Genomic DNA, 26,132 nt, shown 5'->3' on the forward strand with positions numbered 1-26,132 from the left:
AGAAAAATAGGCCAGTATGAAACAGTGACATTTAAATGGATTCTGCTGTGGTCATGGACCTGAATACCAAACTTTGACAGAAGATTAAAATGGAGTTATCAGTTCTACTGTATTAATTTTGCTGGAGCATGTAATAAATGACGGAAACAACTTTATTAAAGGGGCTCCATTTAATATGTAGCCTTCAGGCTGTTACATTATGGAAAGTATTCTGTTGGGCCAAGATACCTGAAAGGAAGAACAACGTAAAGATTTTTCGGTTCTGCTGTTCGTGCCATGTAAAGTGGCAATTGTAAGATAGACAAAATGATAAAATATACTGAATTGACATTTTACATATACACTCAGTGATCTAGGTACTTTAGATGTCGAGGGGTTGTCTGGTTGCTGCCCAAGGTCTTCTCCATACAGCAGCCCTTGTTTCTGTAACTAGCACTGATAAAGCCAAAATGACAGAAATAGCTGTACATAAGGCGAGCCAGCACTTCTAGATGCATGGTTACCCACAGGGCTAAGGGGAATGGTTTGCATGGCTGTGCCCAATCTCCTAAAATGAGGGGTGACATGCAATACTCTATGTTGTGTTTTAAGAAAGAAGGTATATACAGTACAGACCAAAAGTTTGGACACACCTTCTCATTCAAAGAGTTTTCTTTATTTTCATGACTATGAAGGCATCAAAACTATGAATAAACACATGTGGAATTATATACATAACAAACAAGTGTGAAACAACTGAAAATATGTCATATTCTAGGTTCTTAAAAGTAGCCACCTTTTGCTTTGATTACTGCTTTGCACACTCTTGGCATTCTCTTGATGAGCTTCAAGAGGTAGTCCCCTGAAATGGTCTTCCAACAGTCTTGAAGGAGTTCCCAGAGATGCTTAGCACTTGTTGGCCCTTTTGCCTTCACTCTGCGGTCCAGCTCACCCCAAACCATCTCGATTGGGTTCAGGTCCGGTGACTGTGGAGGCCAGGTCATCTGGCGCAGCACCCCATCACTCTCCTTCATGGTCAAATAGCCCTTACTTTCAAAGTTTTCCCAATTTTTCGGCTGACTGACTGACCTTCATTTCTTAAAGTAATGATGGCCACTCATTTTTCTTTACTTAGCTGCTTTTTTCTTGCCATAATACAAATTCTAACAGTCTATTCAGTAGGACTATCAGCTGTGTATCCACCTGACTTCTCCTCAACACAACTGATGGTCCCAACACCATTTATAAGGCAAGAAATCCCACTTATTAAACCTGACAGGGCACACCTGTGAAGTGAAAACCATTTCAGGGGACTACCTCTTGAAGCTCATCAAGAGAATGCCAAGAGTGTGCAAAGCAGTAATCAAAGCAAAAGGTGGCTACTTTGAAGAACCTAGAATATGACATATTTTCAGTTGTTTCACACTTGTTTGTTATGAATATAATTCCACATGTGTTAATTCATAGTTTTGATGCCTTCAGTGTGAATCTACAATTTTCATAGTCATGAAAATAAAGAAAACTCTTTGAATGAGAAGGTGTGTCCAAACTTTTGGTCTGTACTGTATATACCATGGTATATTATCAGCTTGTGGCTCTTTTCCTGTAATAAATGGAACATGGGGACATAGAGTGATACCACATAGTTCATAGATGCATGTGGTGCAAATTTACTAGATGAACTGTAAAGGTAGATTAAAGAGGTTGTCCCATCTAGACACTGATGGTGTATTGATAGGATATGCCATAAATGTCCCATAGATGCCAGTCCTATCTCTGGGACCCACTCCTATTTCAATAATGGAAGCCATGTGAATGACCATCATGCCATGCCTGAGCAGTGTCCTCTCCATTCCCTGCTATGGGACTTCTGAAAATAGATAAGCAAGCACATTCAGCTATTTTTGGAAATACCATAGCAGTGAATGGAGAGTACATAATGCATGTGTGGCCACCTCTCCTTTCACCGTTATTGAATGGTACTTTCGGAAGTCCCATAGCAGTGATAAAAGAAAGCAAGCTTGCTCTCATTTCATATCAGGGCCCTTCTCTCAAAATAGATGCAGTCCCCCAGGTTGGACCCAACCCTAACAATATGGTATAAATGTCCAGATAGGTCAGTACTATAAAGCTTTCAGTAATTGTCCACTGAATGCTCATCTGCACATGTTTTTTCAATCGAATTGAGGAATAAGCTTCTGCCAGACACCTCTATGCAGGAACAAATTATGGAATCTGTCATGCATGATTCTTCTTTCCTCCAGCATCTGCCATCGAAGAATGGTAGGGAGTCCCCTATACATATCAGATCGTCAACCCATCCAGCCATAGTTGGACCAGTCAATGTTTATCTAATGTGTATGGCCATCTTAAAACCCTTCTAACACAATCAAAGCAAAATTTGTCCAGATACATAAGGGATAAAATGGGACAGACTAAGGATGTGTAGATGTAGGATTTGAGCTTAGCACCATGATAGGTACAACCACAAGATTTTAGTACAGGCATAGAATAGGTCATTGATCTTCTGATGGCATTTATTTGCATTCAAAGATGACATTTTACACTTACACAAAAATAACTGCAACCATGTTAGCTCAGATTGTATTAATAAAAACCCCACTTTTTAATTCAAAATCAAAGATGAAGAAATAAGTATGAAATGAATAGTAAGGAGATTAATAAAGCAGCACCAGGCTCCAGTTACATTAGAAACTGATTTGTTCTATACAGAAACCATACATCGTCACTGCTTACTACACAGCATCTACAGTATATGCACATCAAACAGAAACAAAGTAATGTTAGAATTTCAGTCATTTCACTCTTTGAGATAAGAGACCTTTTTATAACTTAAAAAAAATAGGGACTCTTTATCAACTGGTATATGCCACTTGTGGCATATATCAGTTGAAGATTTTGTTGCATACCATTTTGCAGCAAAATCTGCAACTTTTTCCTGCTCATGCCACTTTTCCGACATGTCAAGAAAAAATGGCATGGGTGGAGAAGAGGGTGACCCGTGCAGGTCTCATTCATAATTTTCTACGCCAGTTTTTGGAGTTAAAAATGGCTTAAACCTATGTCAGCAAGGGAGCTGGTGTAGATTTAAGTTTGTTGCACGGCCTGCAGGAGGATGGACCAAAGTTATGCCGACGCCTTCACCTCAGCGTAACTTGGACACTTCCTCCAGCAGTACTGAGAGACTTAAGACTGGCGTGGAAAACACTGATCTTAAGGGGGTTATCCGACACTAACAAATGCTCCCCCATATGCCGGGTCCCTCACACTGATTCTACTTACCTGGCTCCCTGCGCCGCACCTGGTCTCCGCACTGCCACTGCTGCTTCTCCCCATGCGTGGATGAAAACATCCAGTGTCGAGGGGAGGGGACAGCCAATGGCAGGCAATGACAGGGACAAGCCTCCCTAGCATCACCCGCAATTAGGCTTGTCCCTGTCACCACCTGCCATCGGCTGCTCCCCCCCGACACTGGATGTTTTCATTCGCGCACAGGGAAAAGCAGCATCGGCGGGGCGGGAACCAGGAGCAGTGCAGGGAGCGGGTAGCCAGGTAAGTATATTCAGTGTGAGGGGCCCAAGCATATGGGGGAGCATTTCTTAGTGTCGGATAACCCCTTTAATAAATGAGCCCCATAGTGCTCTTTTGGCATTTGATGTTCAGAAATGGTGAATACCACTTTACCTTCCGGTACCTTTTGAAGTACAACCATATTGGAAGCGAAATCAATTTCAGCAGAAAAGACAAGTCATAAAGAGCTGAAGGTAAAAGAGCAAGTGCAACGACCAGTGAGAAGGAGGATGGATATTTTCGCAGAAATCATGAGTATACTATTGAGAAGAATCTGTGAAATACAATGCATGCTGCATAGAAACTTTCATGGAAGTTTGCATTTACTTTGGAACTTTCTCATTCTCCTCCCCTGCACCTTATATACAGTCCCACAGCTTGTAAAGTCCTGGTTTTTACATCAGTGCTTTAGTGCTCACTTTTACTGACTGAGAAGAACTGGAGGTCTTTCTCTCAAACTTCATTATGCCGTGTTATAGTTGTTTAAAGCAAATGCTCTTAAAGGAAAAAAAATCCACCTTATATTGTTTAAAGGGGGTTTCTGGTAATAATTCCATATTGTCTCATGCCCGTAGCCTGCTGCCTGAAACAGAGGATTCATACTTACCTGATCCCTGCCGCTACAGTCCTCAGCGCTTCCCCCCCATGTTCTGCTCCCCCAAAGTGTTTACATCCAGCGGTGCATGGGCATGGTCAGATGCTGTGCTGCAGCCAATAAATGGCTTCATCAGTCATGTGCTGCTTGTAGCCACATCACCGCTGAAGCCAGTTATTGACTGCAGCAGACCATGTGACTATGCACCGCCAGATGCAAACATTCTGGACACCGGAACATGGACACAGCAGAGGCAGCATGGACAACCGGAGTAGGCGGGGAGCAGGTAAGAATATTTCTTCTGTTTAATGAGGCAGACCGCGGGCATGAGATAAAATGTAATTATTACTGGAAAACCCCTTTAAACAAAATGTAATATCCAGTAACTATTAGACATTTTGCCAAATGACTTAATGAAAATAAACATTGATAATAAACTATGAAACTAAGTTCAACTTTGAAGAAATTTGAAGAAAAGGAAAGCATAAATTTAGAATTTTTCTAAACAATGTAAATATTATTCCCATGTAAACATCCTAAAGTGGACCTCTCATTTCAGGTAAAAGTTACAATCAGCATGGCAGCTTATTGGTTAGCGCTGTTGCCGTGCAGTACTGAGGTCCTGGGTTTAGAAGCTGACCTGGAGCAATACTGACATGGATTTTATATGTTCTCCATGCGTTTTCATGGATTTCCTCCCACACTATAAAACATACTAATAGGTTAAAGGGGTTGTGTAACTTCAGCAAATGGCATTTATTAAGTAGAAGAAGTTAATACAAGGCACTTACTAATGTATTGTTATTGTCCATATTGCTTGCTTTGCTGGCTTGATTCATTTTTCCATCACATTCAGTGCAGTTTCTAGGTAAAATTTCTCTCAGGGCGAGTGTCAAAAAAACTCCCCCCCCCCCCCTCAAAACTGCTCGATGAAATAAGTGTCTCCCCATTGTAAAAAATGTGGAACCACATTGCACGGACGGTCACAGTGACGCACCCAGTGACGCACTGTCCCACAGACTCAGACTCTCACTCACAGCAGGCTTCTTTCTCAGCACTTCTCCGGGCAGGCGGTAACAGGCAGGCAGTGCGGGCGGCGGTGCTCACCTCACTACTGTACGTCACGCAGTGCGTGAGGTACAGTGAGTGAGCGCCGCCGCCCGCACTGCCTGCCTGTGGGGGGACATTATTTTTAATAAGGATCACTATGGACATTATTTAGAATGGAGGCTGCTGTGGGTGTCATTACTCATTATAACTGTATAATGTCTGATAGGCCTAGTCCTGAGTTATATTACCCTGCCCTGTATAATAATGTACCCTGATACCCCTTAGTTATATTACCCCAGCAGGTACATTATTATACAGGGCATGGGCAGGGTAATATAACTCAGCTCAGGACTAGGCCTGACATTATACAGTTATAATGAGTAATGACACCCACAGCAGCCTCCATTCTAAATAATGTCCATAGTGATCCTTATTAAACTTAATGTCCCCCACAGTGACAGTGGCCCCCATTTTCATGTCTCCCACAGTGGCCCCCCCATTGTAATTAATGCCCCCCCATTGTAATTAATTCCCCCCATTGTAATTAATGCCCCCCCAGACCATCACTCGCCTCACGTCAGGCATCAGCACTGCTCAGGGGCTCAGGGCGGGCGGTAACAGGCAGGCAGTGCGGCACTCACTCACTCACTGTATGTCGCGCGAGATGTCAGAGGGAGGGAGCCAGAGCGAACGGCCGAGAAACGACAAGTGGGCGCCCCTGCCGGCGCCCCCCTTCTGACAGCGCCCCGGGCGGCTGCCCGTCCCGCCCGCCCCTAGAAACGGCCCTGATCACATTATACACTGCTCAAATCCAAGAGTTACAACCCCCTGCAATCCAGCAGCAGTGGTCGTGCTTGCACACTATAGGAAAAAGCACCAGCCTACGTGAGCTCCCATGGTGCCGACCACCAGAGAGGCCGGAGCTTTATCCTATAGTGTGCAAGCACGGCCACTGCTGCTGGATTGCAGGGTGGTCCGAACCATGGAAACAAGCAGTGTATAATGTGATGGAAAAATGAATCCTGCCAGCAAAGGAGGCAATATGGACAATCACAATACATTAGTAAGTGGCTTGTATTAATTTTCTCTAACGGGTTCCGATTTTCCGTGATCCGTGACCGTTTTTTCGTCCGTGGGATTTCCGTGATTTTTGGAGGTTCCACGGACATGAAAAATAAGTCGTTTTGGTGTCCGCCTGGCCGTGCGGAGCCAAACGGATCCGTCCTGAATTACAATACAAGTCAATGGAGACGGATCCGTTTGACGTTGACACAATATGGTGCAATTTCAAACGGATCCGTCCCCCATTGACTTTCAATGTAAAGTCAGGAGTTAATATACCATAGGATCGAAGTTTTCTCCAATCCGATGATATATTTTAACTTGAAGCGTCCCCATCAACATGGGAACGCCTCTATGTTAGAATATACCATCGGATTTGAGTTACATCGTGAAACTCAGATCCGACAGTATATTCTAACACAGAGGCATTCCCATAGTGATGGCGACGCTTCTAGTTAGAATATACTATGAACTGTGTACATGACTGCCCCCTGCTGCCTGGCAGCACCCGATCTTTTACAGGGGGCTGTGATCAGCACAATTAACCCTTCAGGTGCCGCACCTGAAGGGGTTAATGGTGCCTATCATAGCCCCCTGTAAGAGATCAGGGGCTGCCAGGCAGCAGGGGGCAGACCCCCCTCCCTCCCCAGTTTGAATATCATTGGTGGCCAGTGTGCGCCCTCCCACCCACCCCCTCTCTATTGTAATATCATTGGTGGCCAGTGTGCGGCCTCCGTCGGCCCCCCTCCCCCCCTCTATTGTAATTTCATTGGTGGCCAGTGTGCGGCCTCCCCTCTCCCCCCCCCGCCCGATCATTGGTGGCAGCGGAGAGTTCCGATCGGAGTCCTAGTTTAATCGCTGGGGCTCCGATCGGTAACCATGGCAACCAGGACGCTACTGTAGGCCTGGTTGCCATGGTTACTTAGCAATATTACAATATTAGAAGCATCATACTTACCTGCTGCGCTGTCTGTGACCGGCCGGGAGCTCCTCCTACTGGTAAGTGACAGGTCTGTGCGGTGCATTGCTTAATGATCTGTCACTTACCAGTAGGAGGAGCTCCCGGCCGGTCACAGACAGCGCAGCAGGTAAGTATGATGCTTCTAATATTGTAATATTGCTAAGTAACCATGGCAACCAGGCCTGCAGTAGCGTCCTGGTTGCCATGGTTACCGATCGGAGCCCCAGAGCGATTAAACTGGGACTCCGATCGGAACTCTCCGCTGCCACCAATGATCGGGGGGGGGGGGGGGGAGAGGGGAGGCCGCACACTGGCCACCAATGATATTACAATAGGGGGGGGGGCGGGGGGGGGGCGCACACTGGCCACCAATAATATTCAAACTGGGGAGGGAGGGGGGTCTGCCCCCTGCTGCCTGGCAGCCCCTGATCTCTTATAGGGGGCTATGATATGCACAATTAACCCCTCAGGTGCAGCACCTGAGGGGTTAATTGTGCGGATCACAGCCCCCTGTAAGAGATTGGGTGCTGCCAGGCAGCAGGGGGCAGTCATGTACACAGTTCGTAGTATATTCTAACTAGAAGCGTCCCCATCACTATGGGAACGCCTCTGTGTTAGAATATACTGTCGGATATGAGTTTTCACGAAGTGAAAACTCATCTCTGAAAAAGCTTTTATGCAGACGGATCTTCGGATCCGTCTGTATGAAAGTAACCTACGGCCACGGATCACAGACGCGGATGCCAATCTTGTGTGCATCCGTGTTCTTTCACGGACCCATTGACTTGAATGGGTCCGTGAACCGTTGTCCGTCAAAAAAATAGGACAGGTCATATTTTTTTGACGGACAGGAAACACGGATCACGGATGCGGCTGCAAAACGGTGCATTTTCAGATTTTTCCACGGACCCATTGAAAGTCAATGGGTCAGCGAAAAAAAACGGAAAACGGCACAACGGCCACGGATGCACACAACGGTCGTGTGCATGAGGCCTTACTGTCTGACCTTAGAAGCCATCACAGCCATGCCTACTAATGGCATGGCTGTGATTGGCCAGTGCAGCATGTGACCCAGGCTCTATATAAGCTTGAGTCACATAGCGCTGCACGTCACTCTGCTGCTACAAGTGTAGGGAGAGGATGCTGCTGGACTTGTGATTTCACAGAGAGAATAGGAGAGAATCTAACTCAGCGATCTACATAGAAATAGTTGTGTGGGTGCAGGGCACAATCTTTTTACCCTGCCCTAAGCCCATTGACCAAAAAAATATATATTTTATCCGTCTGTTAGTTAGGTGGGCGGCGGCGGCAGCCATTTTATGCAAGCTCAGTGCACCAGCACTGCATCTGAGCTTTTGTGACATTCTAATCCAAGCTTGAAAAACTGCACTAATAATCTGGTTGTAAAATCACCCTTTTTTGGCAATATACAACATCTGGTGCATTTGCAGGATTAGTCAGTGTGCAATTTTAGCTAGGATTCCAGGCATAATTTTCTGGGTTTTTTAAAACACCCTTTTTGTGCAAAATACACTATTTTACATCCCTAGCTGCATCTGGACGTGTGAAATTCAAACGTTATATACAGCTTTCATATTCTGTTAGTAAAAAAAAACTCTTTTTTGGCGATATACAACATCTGGATTAGTCAGTGTGCAATTTTAGCTAGAAATACAGCCATAATTTTCTGGGTTTTTAAAAACACACTTTTTGGACAAAATACATTATTTTACAGCCCTTGCAGCATCAGCACGTGTGAAATTCAAGGGTTATATACTGCTGTCATATTCAGTTATTAAACAAACACCCGTTAGGGCAAAAAAAGTTTATTTGGCAGCCTTTGCTGCATATGTCATTGTGAGACATATGCAGCATATGGGTTATATTCAGATATTTGAAATACTGCCATTTGGTGCTGTGGGTCAGGGCGTGTGAGATACACCCTTTATATACAGGGGTTATATTGTTCTATTAATAAAACACCCTTTTTTGGGCAAAATACACAATTGTTACGCCCTTGCAGTATCAAGACATTTGAAATTCCAGGGTTATATACTGCTGTCATATTCAGTTATTAAACAAACACCCATTTGGGCAAAAAAAAAGTATTTGGCAGCTGGCTTTGCTGTAGATGTCATTGTAAGATACATCCTTTAAATACAGAGGTTCTATTCAGGTATTTGAAATACTGCCATTTTGTGCACAAATCTTTAATTGCGGCCTAGTGTGGGTCAGGCCGTGTGAGATACACCCTGTATATACAGGGCTTATATTCTTATATTAATAAAACACCCTTTTTTGGGCAAAATGCACAATTTTTCAGGCCTTGCAGCATCAAGACGTTTGAAATTCCAGGGTTATATACTACTGTCATATTCAGTTATTAAACTAACACCCGTTTGGGCAAAAAAAGTTTATTTGGCAGCCTTTGCTGCATATGTCATTGTGAGATACACCCTTTAAATACAGGGGTTCTATTCAGATATTTGAAATACCGCCATTTTGTGCACAAACCTTTAATTGCGGCCTAGTGTGGGTCAGGCCGTGTTAGATACACCCTTTAAATACAGGGGTTCTATTCAGGTATTATAAATACAGCCATTTTGGGCACAAATCTTTAATTGAGGCCTATTTTGGATCAGGGCGTGTGAGATACATCCTTTATATACAGGGGTTATATTGTTCTATTAATAAAACACCCTTTTTTGGGCAAAATACACAGTTGTTGCGCCCTTACATCATCAAGACGTTTGAAATTCCAGGGTTATATACTGCTGTCATATTCAGTTATTAAACTAACACCCATTTGGGAAAAAAAATATTATTTGGCAGCCTTTGCTGCAGATGTAATTGTGAGATACACCCTTTAAATACAGGGGTTCTATTCAGGTATTTGAAATACAGCCATTCTGTGCACAAATCTTTAATTGTGGCCTAGTGTGGGTCAGGCCGTGTGAGATACACCCTGTATATACAGGGCTCATATTGTTTTATTAATAAAACACCCTTTTTGGGGCAAAATACACAATTTTTCAGGCCTTGCAGCATCAAGATGTTTGAAATTCCAGGGTTATATACTGCTGTCATATTCAGTTATTAAACTAACACCCGTTTGGGCAAAAAAAAATTAGTTGGCAGCCTTTGCTGCAGATGTCAATGTGAGATACACCCTTTAAATACAGGGTTTCTATTCAGATATTAGAAATACCGCCATTTGGTGAATAAATCTTTAATTGAGGCCTAGTGTGGGTCAGGGCGTGTGAGAGACACCCTTTAAATACAGGGGTTCTATTCAGGTATTTGAAATACAGCCATTTTGTGCACAAACCTTTAATTGCGGCCTAGTGTGGGTCAGGGCGTGTGAGATACACCCTGTATATACAGGGCTTATATTGTTCTATTAATAAAACACCCTTTTTTGGGCAAAATACAAAATTTTTCAGGCCTTGCAGCATCAAGACGTTTGAAATTCCAGGGTTATATACTGCTGTCATATTCAGTTATTAAACTAACACCTGTTTGGGCAAAAAAAAAAATGTTGGCAGCCTTTGCTGCAGATGTCATTGTGAGATACACCCTTTAAATACAGGGGTTCTATTCAGGTATTTGAAATACAGCCATTTTGTGCACAAATCTTTAATTGCGGCCTAGTGTGGGTCAGGCTGTGTGAGATACACCCTGTACATACAAGGCTTATATTTTTCTATTAATAAAACACCCTTTTTGGGGCAAAATACACAATTGTTGCGCCCTTACAGACGTTTGAAATTCCCTTTTAAATACAGTGGTTTTATTCAGGTATTTGAAATACAGCGATTTTTGGCAAACAAATTAAGTTGAGGCCTAGTCTGGTTCAGGGCGTGTGAGATACGCCCTTTAAATACAGGGCTTCTATTCAGATATTTTAAATACAGCCATTTTGGGCAAGCAAATTTAATTGAGGCCTAGTGTGGGTCAGGGCGTGTGAGAGACACCCTTTAAATACAGGGGTTCTATTCAGGTATTTGAAATACAGCCATTTCGGGCAAACAAATTTAATTGAGGCCTAGTCTGGTTCAGGGCGTGTGAAATACACCCTGTACATACTGTCGTTCTATTATACTATTAATTAAACACCCATTTAGGGCAATATCCTAAATTCGAGAAATATGAGAAGAGCGTCAAATAAGGGACGTGGCCCAGGTCGTGGTGCTGCTGGTGGAGCTCCTGTTGCAGGGAGAGGACGTGGTTGATCTGTGCCAGCTACACGCACAAGTGAAACCCCTTCCTCAGGTGCGAGTAGGCGACAAAACCTGCTGTGGTATTTGGTCGGGCCTAATGCGGCTCTACGAATGGTGAGGCCTGAACAAGTACAGGCGATAGTAGATTGGGTTGCTGACAGTGGCTCCAGTTCCTTCACAGTGTCTCCCACCCAGTCTCATGCTGAAAGACCACAGTTGGCACCCCCTTGCAAATCAGCCAAGCAGTCTGAGCCCCAAGTCATGCAGCAGTCTCTTCTGCTTTTTGATGGCTCTGTTAGCAGGGTTTCCCAGGGCCATCCACCTAGCCCTGCCCCAGAGGTGGAAGAGATTGAGTGCACCGATGCCCAACCACTTATCTTTCAAGATGAGTACATGGGAGGACCATCGCAGCACATCTCGGATGATGACGAAACACAGGTGCCAACTGCTGGGGCTTTCAAAAGTATGCAGACCGAAAAGGAGGGCAGGGGTGAAGACTGGGTGGAAGATGATGTGGAGGGCGATGAGGTCCTCGACCCCACATGGAATCAAGGTCATGCGAGTGACCTATGTAGTTCAGAGGAAGAGGCGGTGGTCGCACAGAGCCACCAGCACAGCAGAAGAGGGAGCAGGGTGCAAAAGCGGAGCGGCCGTCCTCTAGACAGTACGCCTGCTACTGCCCACCGCAGCAAGGGACTGAGCACACCAAAGCCAGCTCCAAGGATTCCCTGGCGTGGCAGTTCTTCAGACAATGTGCTGACGACAAGACACGAGTGGTTTGCATGCTGTGCAATCAGAGTCTGAAGCGAGGCATAAATGTTCTCAACCTGAGCACAACCTGCATGACCAGGCATTTAAGTGCAAAGCACGATCTGCAGTGGAGTAGACACCTCAAAAACCAAGAAAGGTCTCTGGCTCCTCCTGCTTCCTCTTCTGCTGCAGTCTCGACCTCCTTATCCACCTCTGGAGTGACAGTGCCACCTGCCACCCCGCAAACAGAGGATCTTACAGCAACACCACCACCTGGGTCACCAAGCATCTCCACAATGTCCCACGGAAGCGTTCAGCTCTCCATCTTCCAAACGCTGGAGAGGAAGAGGAAGTACCCCCCTACCCACCCGCGATCCCTAGCCCTGAATGCCAGCATTTCTAAATTACTGGCCTTTGAAATGCTGTCATTCCGTCTGGTAGAGACAGGGCCGGTGCAAGGATTTTTTCCGCCCTAGGCAAGATAAAAATTGCCGCCCCCCCTTATCAGATGATCTGCCCATATCATGACATCACATATGTTCCACCCCTTTCTCAGCATTTAAATTAAAAGAGAGTTATATGTTGCAATAAAGCCCCCTATTAAGAATGGTGGAGAATAACTACCATAACTTAAGCCATAGCGAAAGAAACAAGCCTGGGGCGAAAAACAATAAGGCCCCCCCCCCCCCCATGACACTTGATGACTTTTACAGAAGAAACTGTATATTGTGGGGCACGGTGTATGCTATATGTGTATAACATAAACATACTCCACATGAAAACTTACAATTACTTGGCTTGACCCTTGGGGATACCACTTCAACACTTTGGCCGGGGGCTCGGTGGAGCTGATGTGTTTTATCCTAATGAGAAAGATTTCATAATAAGGATTTGGAAAATGGGCAGAGGGATAGCAGAGCAGGGAGAGGCTGGTGCTGCTACTAGGGGGTCATACCATGGGGGAGTAATAAAGCCCACCATAATGCCCCCCCCCAGTAGAAATAATTCTCCTTATTATGTGACAGTGCAAAAAATACCCCCTTGTAATTCCCCCAGTTGAGCTAATGTCCCCATAGTGCCCCCATAATGTGCCAGTATAAAATACCCCTATATAGTGCCCCCAGTAAATGCCCCCATAGTGCTCCTCTCCCCCCTCCCTCCTAGTGCCCCCCATAATGTACCAGTATAAAATGCCCCATATATAGTGCCCCAGTAGATGCCCTCAGTGTCCCCCATAATTTGTAAGTATAAAATACCCCTTCTCAGTGCCCCCGTAGATTACCCCATAGTACTCCTCTCCCACCTTCCCCATAGTACCCACCATAATGTGTCCCAGTATAAAATGCCCCTATACAGAGCCCCCATATAAAATAGCCGTTCTTTGTGGCCTCAGTAGATGCCCCTATAGTGCCTACCAATAATGTGCCTGTAAGAAGTGCCCCCAATAATGTGCCAGTAAAATGTGCCCTCATAGATGCCCCCCAATCATGTGCCAGTAATAAGAGCCCCCCCACCATCATGTGTCAGTAACAAGAGCCCCCCCACCATCATGTGTCAGTAACAAGAGCCCCCCCATATCATGTGCCAGTAGCCAGATCCCCCCCTATATCATGTTCCAGTAGTCAGAGCCCCCCTATCATGGGCCAGTAGCCTGAGCCCCCCCATCAACATGTGCTAGTAGCCATAGGCCCCTCTATCATGTGCCAGTAGCCATAGGGCCCCCCTTATCATGTGCCAGTAGCTATAGGGCCCCCCCTATCATGTCCCAGTAGCCATAGGGCCCTCCATCCCTATCATGTCCCAGTAGCCATAGGCCCCCCGATCATGTGCCAGTAGCCAGAGCCCCCCATCATGTTCCAGCCCAGTAGCCACCAGTATTGACAACAACAACAAAAAAAAAACACTTATACTTACCTCCATGTCAGCGATGCGATGCAGCCTCTTCCGGCCTGTGTTCCACGCTGTAAGGCTCAGGCGGCTCAGGGCTCAGGCGGCGCGATGACGTCATTGCGCCGCCTGCGCCGGCCTCTGATAGGCTGCCGGCCTAGTGCCTGCAGCCTATCAGAAGAAGGGGAAGGGACACACCTCTCCCTCCCCTGCCCTGCTGCACAGCCATCTGTATCGCTGTCCTGAAGACGGCGATACAGATGACTGGAGATGAGCGCTTCCACTTTTCCAGGCGAGCCATCCCTTCCCTGCACAACCAAGTAGGGGACACAATCAGGTGTGCACTGAGCAACGCCATCTGTGGCAAGGTGCACCTCTCTACGGATACGTGGACCAGTAAGCACGGTCAGGGACGTTATATCTCCATAACAGCACACTGGGTAAATGCAGTGGCGGCTGGGCCTGAGGCGGATAGCAGTTTGGCGCATGTCCTTCCACCACCGAGGATTGCAGGTCGCTTCAGTTTGCCTCCTGTTGCTTCCTCCTCCTACTCTGTTTCCTCATCCTCTACCAGCTCCTCATCCGGTCAGCGTAACACCTTCACCACCAACTTCAGCACAGCCAGGGGTAAACGACAGCAGGCAGTTTTAAAACTTATCTGTTTAGGGGACAAACCCCACGCTGCGCAGGAGCTGTGGACGGGCCTTGAACAACAGACCGATGAGTGGTTGGTGCCAGTGAGCCTCAAGCCCGGCCTGGTGGTTTGCGATAATGGGCGAAATCTCGTAGCAGCTCTGGGACTAGCCGGTTTGACGCACATCCCTTGTCTGGCGCATGTGCTGAATTTGGTGGTGCAGAGGTTCCTTAAAAATTACCCCGATATGTCAGAGCTGCTGCATAAAGTGCGGGACGTTTGTGCGCACTTTCGGCGTTCCCATCCTGCTGCTGCTCGCCTGTCAGCGCTGCAGCGTAACTTCGGCCTTCCCGCTCACCGCCTCATATGCGACGTGCCCACAAGGTGGAACTCCACCTTGCACATGCTGGCCAGACTGTGCGAGCAGCAGCAGGCGATAGTGGAGTTTCAGCTGCAGCACGCACGGGTGAGTCGCTCGGCGGAACAGCACCACTTCACCACCAATGACTGGGCCTCTATGCGAGACCTGTGTTCCTTGTTGCGCTGTTTCGAGTACTCCACCAACATGGCCAGTGCCGATAACGCCGTTCTCAGCATAACTATCCCACTTCTATGCCTCCTTGAAAAAACGCTGCTGGTGATGATGGAAGAGGATGTGGCACAGGAGGAGGAGGAGGAAGAGGGATCATTTCGTAGGGCTTCCGGCCAGTCATTCCCAAATGGCTCCGAGGGTGGGTTCCTGCACCCACAAACTCAAGGTACTCAATTGTCCAGCCAGGGCACAGTTCTGGAGGATGACGAGGTGGAGGATGAGGAAATGGAGGAGGAGGAACCATGTTCACAGCAGGGTGGCACCCAGACCAGCTCATGGTGCGTGGCTGGGGGATACAGAAGACACAGACGATACACCTCCCACAGAGGACAGCTTTTCGTTTCCTCTTGTCAGCCTGGCACACATGAGCGATTATATGCTGCAGTGTCTCCGCAACGACCGCCGAGTTGCCCACACTCTAACTTGTGCTGATTACTGGGTGGCCACGCTACTGGATCCCCGTTACAAAGACAACATACCGTCCTTAATTCCATCACTGGAGCGTGATCGTAAGATGCGCGAGTACAAGCGCACGCTGGTAGACGCGCTTCTGGTGGCATTCCCACCTGACAGCGGGGGCACAGTGGAAGCACAAGGCGAAGGCAGAGGACAAGAAAGAGGTCGCCAACGCAGCTGGGGCACCGCCAGCACCTCAGAAGGCAGGGTTAGCATGGCCGAAATGTGGAAAAGCTTTGTCAGCACGCCACAACAACCAGCACCACCAGCTGATATGGAACGTCTTAGCAGGAGGCAGCATTTCACCAGCATGGTGGAGCAGTATGTATGCACACGCCTACACGTACTGAATGACGGGTCTGCCCCCCCTCAACTTCTGGGTCTCCAAATTGGGCACATGGCCTAAGCTTGCCCTTTACGCCTTGGAGATGCTGGCCTGCCCTGCGGCCAGCGTATTATCTGAACGTGTGTTTAGCACGACTGCAGGGGGTTATCACAGGTTATATTTCCCAATGTTTTGTGGTGTACCCTAATTTAAAAATTTTTAAATAAATTTAAAACCAAAAAGCAGTGTAGGCTACCTCCTCCTCCTCCACCGCCGCTTCCACCGCCTCCTCAACCTCCTACTCCATATGGACCTCGTCCTCCTAGATCAATATTATTATTTTGTATTTTTACGTATTTTATTTTAATAATTTTTCCCCATAATGATTAGTAATAGAGAAGAGCGAATTAATTCTAAATTAATTGGATTGAACATGAATGCATATATGTAAGGAGTCAATATGACTGCCAACCCACAAATTACACATCAAATAAAACAGGTATTCACAAGAACTTCTACCTAATTCTTATATAATGCCTATCCTGTACTATATAGGCAAAGAAAAAAAAATCAAGGAGTGCTTCTTCAAACCCAAATCAAATTTTTAGTGATTTGTTTATCTTTAATTACTGTATTTTTCGCCCTATAAGACACACCTGCCCATAAGACGCACCTAGGGGGCAATAAGAAAAAAATATTTTTAATTAGACCTCAGGTCACACCATCATTCAGACCTCAGCTCAGACACCAATGTGAATTACCCCCAATCAGACCTCAGATAAGAGCCCCCATTGCCTCTCATATTAGCCCCCATTGCCTCAGATCAGCCCCCAGCAGCCCCAAATTGCTTCACATCAGCCCCATATTGCTTCACATCAGCCCTATATTGCCTCACATCAGCCCTATATTGCCTCACATCAGCCCCATATTGCCTCACATCAGCCCCATATTGCCAAAGATCAGCCCCATATTGCCTCACATCAGCCCCATATTGCCATGTTTTATAAAATAAAAAACCCACTTACCTCTCCTGTTCCTGGACGCCGCCGCTCCTCTCCCCCCACGATCTGTTTCCTCCTGCCACCGGCTGTGCTTTGAACTGGTGCGCACAGTGTGAGGTCACAGAATGCCCTCACGCTGTGCACAGCCACTGCACAGCCGACAGCCGACAGCCGAGGACCAGGAAGCGGTGAGTACAGAGCCTTCACCGCTTCCTGGTCCTCTGGTACTGATGAGCGCTTTCATAATGAAAGTGCTCATTAGTATTTGCCCCGTAAGACGCAGGGGCATTTTCCCCCCACTTTTGGGGGAAAAAAATGTGTCTCATGGGGCAAAAAATACGGTACTTACATACACTGATGAGCAAAAGGGTAACAATGTTTTAAAGTTTTGACTTTCAGGCTCCATATCTCACCATCGACAACAGATTTGAACATGAGACTACTATCATTTTATAGACAATCTCTTGGCTATCTCATACATAAATTGGATTTGCAAATATTTAGCATATGATTAGTTATGCTGATTCTTGTCCTGTAACTGTATTGTTACTGTTTTGCTCCTAAAATTCTAAATTTAAATTTTTATTTTTTTTGTTAGTGTTTTGTAAACCCACCTTTGGCTTTCAACATTGCCTGAATCCTTCTGGGCATGCTCTCGATCAGATTCAAGCATGTTTAGAACGAAATCTGTTCCCGGGTCTCTTCTACATGTTCACAATGTTGGTGCATACTGGTCAACTCAATTGGGTACGAACACAGCTTTTTCTTCAACTCTACCCACAAGTATTTAATTGGGTTGAGGTCTGGGGACTGTGGGGCAATCCAGCACCTCTACTTCATTGTCATTGAATTATTTCTTCCCCAATCTCGACGTATACTTTGGGTCGTTGTCCTGCTGGAACACTGTGTCGTTCTTGTCATACTCATAGTACTTGAGTGTATGAAGTAACTCGTCTTGTAGGATACTCACATATAGCTCAGCATTGAGACCACCATCAACCCTGGTCAAGTATCCAATGCCTTTGGCTGCGAAACAACCCCATATCATCAGGTTACCTCCACCGAACTTTACAGTTCCTTCAATTTCTTGATCCGTTAGCCCCCTTTTACCTTGTTTCTTCCAGACCCATTTGCACCCATCAGAGCCCAATCTATTGACTTTCATCTTATTGCTCTAAATCACTAGTTTCCAATCTTTTACTGTACACTGTTCGTACTTTTTTTGCAAACTGGAGCCAACGCTTCTTATGACGATATTGAAGTTGAGGCCTTTTACCTTTTTTCAGGCCACCATTCCAGACTTGTGTAATGCGCATCGCATTGAGCTTGCATGGACCTCTGTGATATCACTATTACGAAGTATACAAGCCACCTCCACTACCATGTTTGTCACTCCAGAACTGATAGACTTGTTGACTCCAATATTTTTCCTGGACGTCCTCCTCTTGGCTTTGGAATGGATGGACGGACTTCATTTTGTATTCTTCCAACTGTCATGGCACTCACATGATGCAGTTTGGCAGTTTTCTTGGCCGAGATACTGCTATTGATGAGCTGGATGATGCGGTTTCTCTTTTCTTGGGAAATCTTCTTCATGGCTGCTCCTCAATTCGAACCAGTGACCTTTCGCTTGGGAATCAACCTAATAACACACTGTAGTGTTGGGCGAGCTCCAAAGTGCTCGGGTGCTTGAGTAGAACACCTTGGGATGCTCGGGTGCTCTACATAGCACCCGAGCACAATGGAAGTCAATGGGAGAACCAGAGCATTAAACCAGGCACCCCCTGCTCTGAAGAAGGGAGGGTGTCTGATTCACAGGAAAAGGTCAGAAATTGGTGGAAACACCACTGAAATGGTTCGGGAACAGCATGGGGAGGATGTCTGGATGCATCTTGGACTCCCAGGTCGCTGCTGGAAATGATGTTGTCCAAGTAGTACGCCACCTTTACAGACTGAAAACCCGCACAAAACCGAAGATAAAATTGATTTTAGAGGAAAATTTGTTAGGAAACATTCTTTCCTGTATATTTACATATACATATATAAAGTGCAAGTGCTGCCAAAAATTACAAGAGGCACTCCGAATCAACCTGTATATCACATAATAGAGGGCCTCATTCACATTGTGGTACAATTGTTCAGGTAGTGGGACTCCTACACTCATAAAGCCTATGCACTAAGTTAAAGGGCTGCCAAAAATTACAAGGAACCTGCACTACAATACACCCTTTATTACACACAAAGAAGGGCATCCTACACATCCTTGAACAATTTTCATTGATGACCTGCTAGTGACCCTCAAAAACTATTGGAGCACGGGCCTGCTGATCTGACCATCTAAAACATTAGGGGTGAGGGCCTGCTGCTTATGTGACCATCTAAAACATTAGGGGTGAGGGTCTGCTGCTGAACTGACCTTTTAAAACATTAGGGGCGAGTGCCTGCTGCTGATCTGACCATCTAAACCATTAAGGGCGAGGGCCTGATGTTGACCCTCAAAAACATTATGAACAAGGGTCTGCTGGTGACCCCCTAAAACATTATGGGCGAGGGCCTGCTGGTGACCCTCTAAAACATTATTGGTGAGGGCCTGCTGGTGACCCTCTAAAACATTAAGGGCGAGGGCCTGATGGTGACCCTCTAAAACATTATTATTGAGGGCCTGCTGGTGACCCTCAAAAACATTATGGGCGATGGCCTGCTGGTGACCCTCTAAAACATTATGGGCGAGGGCCTGCTGGTGACCCTCTAAAACATTATGGATGAGGGCCTGCCGGTGGCACTCTAAAACATTATGGGTGAGGGTATGCTGGTGACCATCAAAAACATTATTATTGAGGGCCTGCTGGTGACCCTCAAAAACATTATGGGCGAGGGCCTGCAGGTGACCCTCTAAAACATTATGGGTGAGAGCCGCTGCTGAGCTGACCCTCTAAAACATTAGGAGCGAGGGCAGCCTAATAAGCATGTTGATATGATGGAGCAGGAGGAGGAGAAAAGGGAGATTGAACCATATACCCTTTTTAGTGGTGGAAGGGGTGCATCTGATGGAGTAGAGAAGTCAGGGGCAATACAGGCCTTGTAAATTTTTATAAGAGTCAACCGGTCAGCATTTTCAGTTGACAGGCAGATGCGCTTATCAGTTATTATGCCCCCAGCAGCACTAAATACACACTCTGACAAAACACTGGCGGCGGGGCAGGCTAGCACCTCCAAGGCGTAGAGCGCCAGTTTGTGCCACATGTCCAGCTTTGACACCCAATAGTTGTAAGGCACAAAGGGATCACTGAGGATGCTGACACGGTCTGCTACGTACTCCTTCACCATCTTCCCAAATTTTTCCCTCCCTGTGACACTAGGCCGCGTATCAGGTTGAGGGTGCTGGTGGGGTGTCATAAAACTGTCCCAGGCCTTGGAGAGTGTTGCCCTGCCTCTGTTGGAACTGCTGTGTGTTCCCCTCGTATCCCATCCTCAGTTGGCCAAGGAATTACGGACTCTGCAGCCAGTGTTGTCAGCTGGAAATTTTTGGAGCAATTTTTCCACAAGGACCTTCTGGTTTTGCACCATTTGGCTTGTGCTCTCCACCACAGGAATGAGAGATAAGAAGTTCTCTTTGTAGTGGGGGTCGAGAAGGGGTCATGGGAAAGGCAGCCTAACATAAAGTCAACCATGTGTGCCAGATTCCCAACAGACAAGACTTCGCTGTCCTCATCAGGAGGATGACTCTCAATCTCCTCATCCTCTTCTTCCTCTTCTACCCATCCACTCTGAAAAGATGGAATAAAACTTCCATGGGTACTACCCTCTGTAGCGGAGGCAACCGTCTCCTGCTCCTCCTCCTCCTCCTCATCATCATCCAGAGTAATCATCTTGTCATAAGACTATGAAACCAATAGATGGTGCTGTTCATGACTCATGAACAGTGCCATCTATTGGTTTCATAGTCTTATGACAAGATTCTTAGTGTAGCCTTTTGCATGAAAAATTTGCGATTAGAATATTCGCGATTTACACTACTCATGAACAGCGCCATCTATTGGATTCATAGTTTTGTCAAAAGACTATGAGACCAATAGATGGCGCTGTTCATGAGTCATTACAAGCAGGGCAATAGTCCTCAGATACACCCTAGCAAGCTTATATTACCACAGATAAAGTGCTAGAAGATGTGTGAATGATAGCAGCAATCCGATATACACCTCAGTGTTAGCGCAGGCTATTACAGGATGAGTGCTACACGGTGTGTGGACTCTGTTGAGCAGTGTGCCCCACTTACTAGCGTCCCAACAAGATGACCAGCGCCATCTATTGGTTTCATAGTCTTATGACAAGAGTAATCGTCTTGTCATAAGACTATCAAACCAATAGATGGAGCTGTTCATGACTCATCTATTGTTTTCATAGTCTTATGACAAGACTTTTAATCATGTCATAAGACTATGAAACCAATAGATGGCGCTGTTCATGAGTAGTATAGATCGCAAATTTTCCATGCAAATGGTTTTTCAGCTGAAAAACAATGCAGATTCTGCTCATTTGCATGTCTTTCTCATATGCCCATGTTTATGCAAATGAGTTTTTACATGACAAAACTGTATAGAAATGTTATTGAATATTATGTTAGGAGAATCAGATTATTTTTTTTTGTCTCCCTAATGATATTGATCTAGGTGCACGGGTCCACCCAAGCCATCCAACAGATCTGAAGTAACTTTAAAGCTTACTGGCTCTCAGTCAGATGAGTGCTGGTTTGGAATGTCTCATAGTGCACAAGGCTGCCATTGTAAGGTATGCTGACTAAGCCTGTTATCTGTCTCATGGATAGATTGATGGCTTACATGTACCTGGCTTTTGGCATATAGCCTTTGTGTGGGTGTCTATTGTATGTCATAGATAATAGGAGTCCAAGACGCATCCAGCCATCCTCTTAAAGCTGTTTTCAAACCATTGTGATGGGGTTTCCCTCAATTTTTTTACCTTTTTTGTGAATCAGACACCCTCTCTTCTTCAGAGCAGGGCGTTCCTAGTTTGATGCTCAGGTCTCCCACTGACTTTCATTGTATTAAATTGTAGTTGAGCACCCGCAGTATGCGGCCGAGCACTGGGATGTGCCGAGCATAACGATGCTTGAGCCGAACAGCAGTTTAGCCGAGCATGCTCGCTCAATGCCATTAACAACAGTAAATAGTTGCAAGTCCAATTTATGTAAGAGATAGCCAAGATGATTGTCTATAACATGATAGTAGTCTCACGTTCGTAGTTGTAGTGGGTGGTGAGATATGGAGCCTGAGAGTGAGAAGTTCAAAACATTGTTACCCTTTTGCTCATCAGTGTATGAGACATCAAGACCAAAATTTAATGTTTCTTTCACCAATATGATTTTAAGACCATCAGACATAAAAGTGTTATTATGTAGATCAGGTATTTCCTCATTAAAGTCAACATGAATCTACAAATATGCTGACACATAGATTTCTCTAACTCTCAATCCACTTTGCAGAATCACCTTACATGTGCATCAACCTTTCCACCAAGAGGCAGCATGGGGTCCTCTAATTCTCTGGTTAAGTGGAAGTCCCAGTAGCTAAACCCTCACTGGTGACACTTTTATGACATGTCTAATTTTAAAGGACCTGGACACTGTTTGAATTTTTCTAAAATATATATTTTTTCTAAAATAATTTTTTCCACAATACGGCCAGGTCTTTTTGTGCACTCCAACAATGAGAATACCTGTACTTCTGCAGGGAATGTGCTTATTATAAGTTACATGTCCTCTCAACGACCCCCAGGTCCATAATCTAACAATGCTGATACAGATGTTTCAGTAATAGTATAATCTCCAGGTTTTATTGTCCACAGAATGTTCTTCATCCAATTTCCACATAATTGATGTCACTGAGAAGATATATTTTGTGTATTGAAGATGGAATCCAAAAGCAGCATTTAAAGTAAAGCCTGACAGGAAATACTCTGCTTATCATGTTAGGATCTAATTGGCTTTCCTGTAGCAATAGCTAAATCTGCCGTGTCCCCAGCCATAGCACTAGCACAGGGAGTTGTAGGAGTATGGACAGATTCGACTATCCTGGGGTGGTTATGTCATTAGTTATTGTCTTTCCAGGTTTCTCCTTTGATGACATTTATAAAAGTTCCCATAAAAGCGAACATCAGCATCTGAATTTCACCAGGGGAGATATATACTGAGAACTATTTGTGGATGATTTCAATTCCATACCATGACATACTAAAGGTCATTTTGGACTTTTTGTGTGCCTTTTTCATATAAAGATGCAATTATTGACTGACTTTAATAACTAAGCAAAAATACTGAATGGATGCAGCAGATTTACATTTCAGCTTATATGAAATTCTACATTGCATACAATTCTATTTGTGTCTGTTCTTTCATATTCTGTACGTTACGACTGCTTCTTCTAGCACAGAGGCAGTATTTCCACATACAATATAGGAACCTCTACAGAACTTACTGTACCCCAAAAGGGAAGCTAGATCTTTAGTAGAATTACCCATAATATGAAGACAATAATGTTGAGCGAGCCTGCTCGGCCGAATACCAGTTCGGCTCGAGCATCGCTATGCTTGGCGCAATGCTCGAGTCTCCTCCCCGCAGGTTTCGCGGCTGCTAAGCAGCCAATAAACATGCAGGTAAGTACTGCCCTAACAGTAATTCCAGTAGCCATGTTGGCTACTGGCATTACAGTGATTGGCTGGCTAGAAACACGTAATCGGGTGCTATATAGCACCCGATGACGCGTGTTCGGCTCATTCTAAGTCAGGGAGAGCTGAACATAGGAAAGGACAGAGAGTGAAGGGAGTGTAATTGAATTTAATTTTTCTAAAAAAACATGTTTCATAGACCCAAAAGTCCTTTTAAGGACTATTGTGTGTGACAGCAGCAATATATGTTTTTAGCGCAACCTGCGCTAAATTGCTCAGTGTTAGGGAGAGCTGTGCATAGGAAGGGACTGACAGTGAAGGGAAGGCATGCGCAACCTGAAGCCCTCCAGCTGTTGCAAAACTACAACTCCCATCATTCCCAAAAAGCCTACAGCAGGGCATGGTGGGAGTTGTAGTTTTACAACAGCTGGAGGGCGGCAGGTTAAGCATCCCTGGTGTAGTGAGTGTAATAGGAATATTTTTATAGAAAAAACTTTTCAGAGACCCAAAAGTCCTTTTAAGGAATATTGTGTGTGACAGCAGCAATATATTTTTAATTGTGCGCATCCCAAAAATATCAGTGACAGCCAGTGCACTTTTTCTGTAGACGGTGTGCCCTGCGGACGGTTATTTTCCGCGGCACATCTCCTGTTTAAAGTGTGCGCATCCCTAAAATATCAGTGACATCCAGTGCAGTTTTTCCGTACATGGTGTCCGCTGCATACAGTTAAATTATCCACGCCACATCTCCTGTTTAAAGTGTGCGCATCCCTAAAATATCAGTGACATCCAGTGCACTTTTTTCCGTAGACAGTGTCCCCTGCGGACACTTAAATTATCCGCGCCACATCTCCTGTTTACAGTGTGGGCATCCCTAAAATATCAGTGACATTCAGTGCAGTTTTTCCGTAGACAGTGTCCCCTGTGGACAGTTAAATTATTCGAGCCACATCTCCTGTTTAAAGTGTGCGCATCCCTAAAATATCAGTGACATCCAGTACACTTTTTTCCGTAGACGGTGTCCCCTGCGGACAGTAAAATTATCTGCTCCACATCTCCTATTTAAAGTGCGCGCATCCCTAAAATATCAGTGACATCCAGTGCACTTTTTTCGTAGACGGCGTCATGTGCGGACAGTTAAAAATTATCCGCTCCACATTTCCTGTTTAAAGTGTGCGCATCCCTAAAATATCAGTGACATCCAGTACACTTTTTTAGTAGACGGTGTCTTCTGCAGACAGTAAAATTATCTGCGCCACATCTCCTGTTTAAAGTGCGCGCATCCCTAAAATATCAGTGACAACCAGTGCACTTTTTCCGTAGACGGTGTCACCTGCGGACGGTAAAATTATCTGCGCCACATCTCCTGTTTAAAGTGTGCGCATCCCTAAAATATCAGTGACATCCAGTGCAGTTTTTCTGTAGACGGTGTCCGCTGCGGACAGTTAAATTATTCGAGCCACATCTCTGGTTTAAAGTGTGCTCATTCCTAAAATATCAGTGACATACAGTATACCTTTTTCATAGACGGTGTCCCCTGCGGACAGTAAAATTATCTGCGCCACATCTCCTGTTTAAAGTGCGAACTGTGACATTACTTGTGGTACCTGTCCTGTATAACGTTTCCTCATCACAAATATCTTTGTAAAAATTTTTGCACATACACTTCCAAATCCTATGCTACTGTACGTGTGACATACTTTCAAGCATATATCACTATATCACATTTAAAATGAAGAAGGAGAGCAGTAAGAGATGGGGAAGTGGCCGTGATGCTGATGGTACCCGCCAAGGCCGCGGCCAGAGCACAAGAAAAACAATCATCCAAGATACCTAGCGTCATGTCCCAGTTTGCAGGGCGCTGCAGGACACCACTCTTGAAGTTAGCCTAGTGCGAGCAGGTGGTCAGTTGGATTGCATCAGATAATGCTTCCAGTTGGTTACGCACCACCCTGTCTTTCACCAAGTCCAGTATCAGTAGCCAAGAGTCTGGTCAACACAATCCTCACCCTGAACCTCCTTCCTCCCACCATTTACAGTCTGGCCAAACATGTCATCCCACACTTGGATACTCCGAGGACCTCTTTTCTTCGCCATTCCTTGATTTTGCCCTCTCGCCAAGCACGCTTGAAGAGGGACATGAGATCTTGTGCCCTGATTCCCAACCTCTTGAACATCCACAGTCACAAGAACTTGACGGTAGGGAACAGCAATTAGTGTTTAATGAGGTGGGTGATGATGAGATACAGTTGTCAATGAGTCAACCGCAATTACTGTATCAAGAGATTGATGAAGAGGATGAGACACAGTTGTCAATCACTGAGGTTGTGGTTAGGTCAACAAATCAG

At 45.4% G+C, this 26,132-nt stretch overlaps 1 protein-coding gene and 1 long non-coding RNA gene across 4 annotated transcripts in view; one reads left to right on the forward strand and one right to left on the reverse strand.

Moving 5' to 3' along the window:
- The window catches only part of TRIM55 (tripartite motif containing 55), a 186,300-nt gene that overhangs the window by 1,789 nt on the left and 158,379 nt on the right, over positions 1-26,132 (reverse strand). The gene's annotated exons all lie outside the window — the stretch shown is intronic.
- On the forward strand, positions 5-24,255 carry LOC121001370. Its single transcript, XR_005779041.1, has 4 exons — positions 5-581; positions 21,929-21,943; positions 22,370-22,372; positions 24,127-24,255. It is a non-coding gene; the product is annotated as an uncharacterized LOC121001370 (long non-coding RNA).

This window comes from Bufo bufo, chromosome 5 (assembly GCF_905171765.1).
Source record: "Bufo bufo chromosome 5, aBufBuf1.1, whole genome shotgun sequence".
NCBI lineage: Eukaryota > Metazoa > Chordata > Amphibia > Anura > Bufonidae > Bufo > Bufo bufo.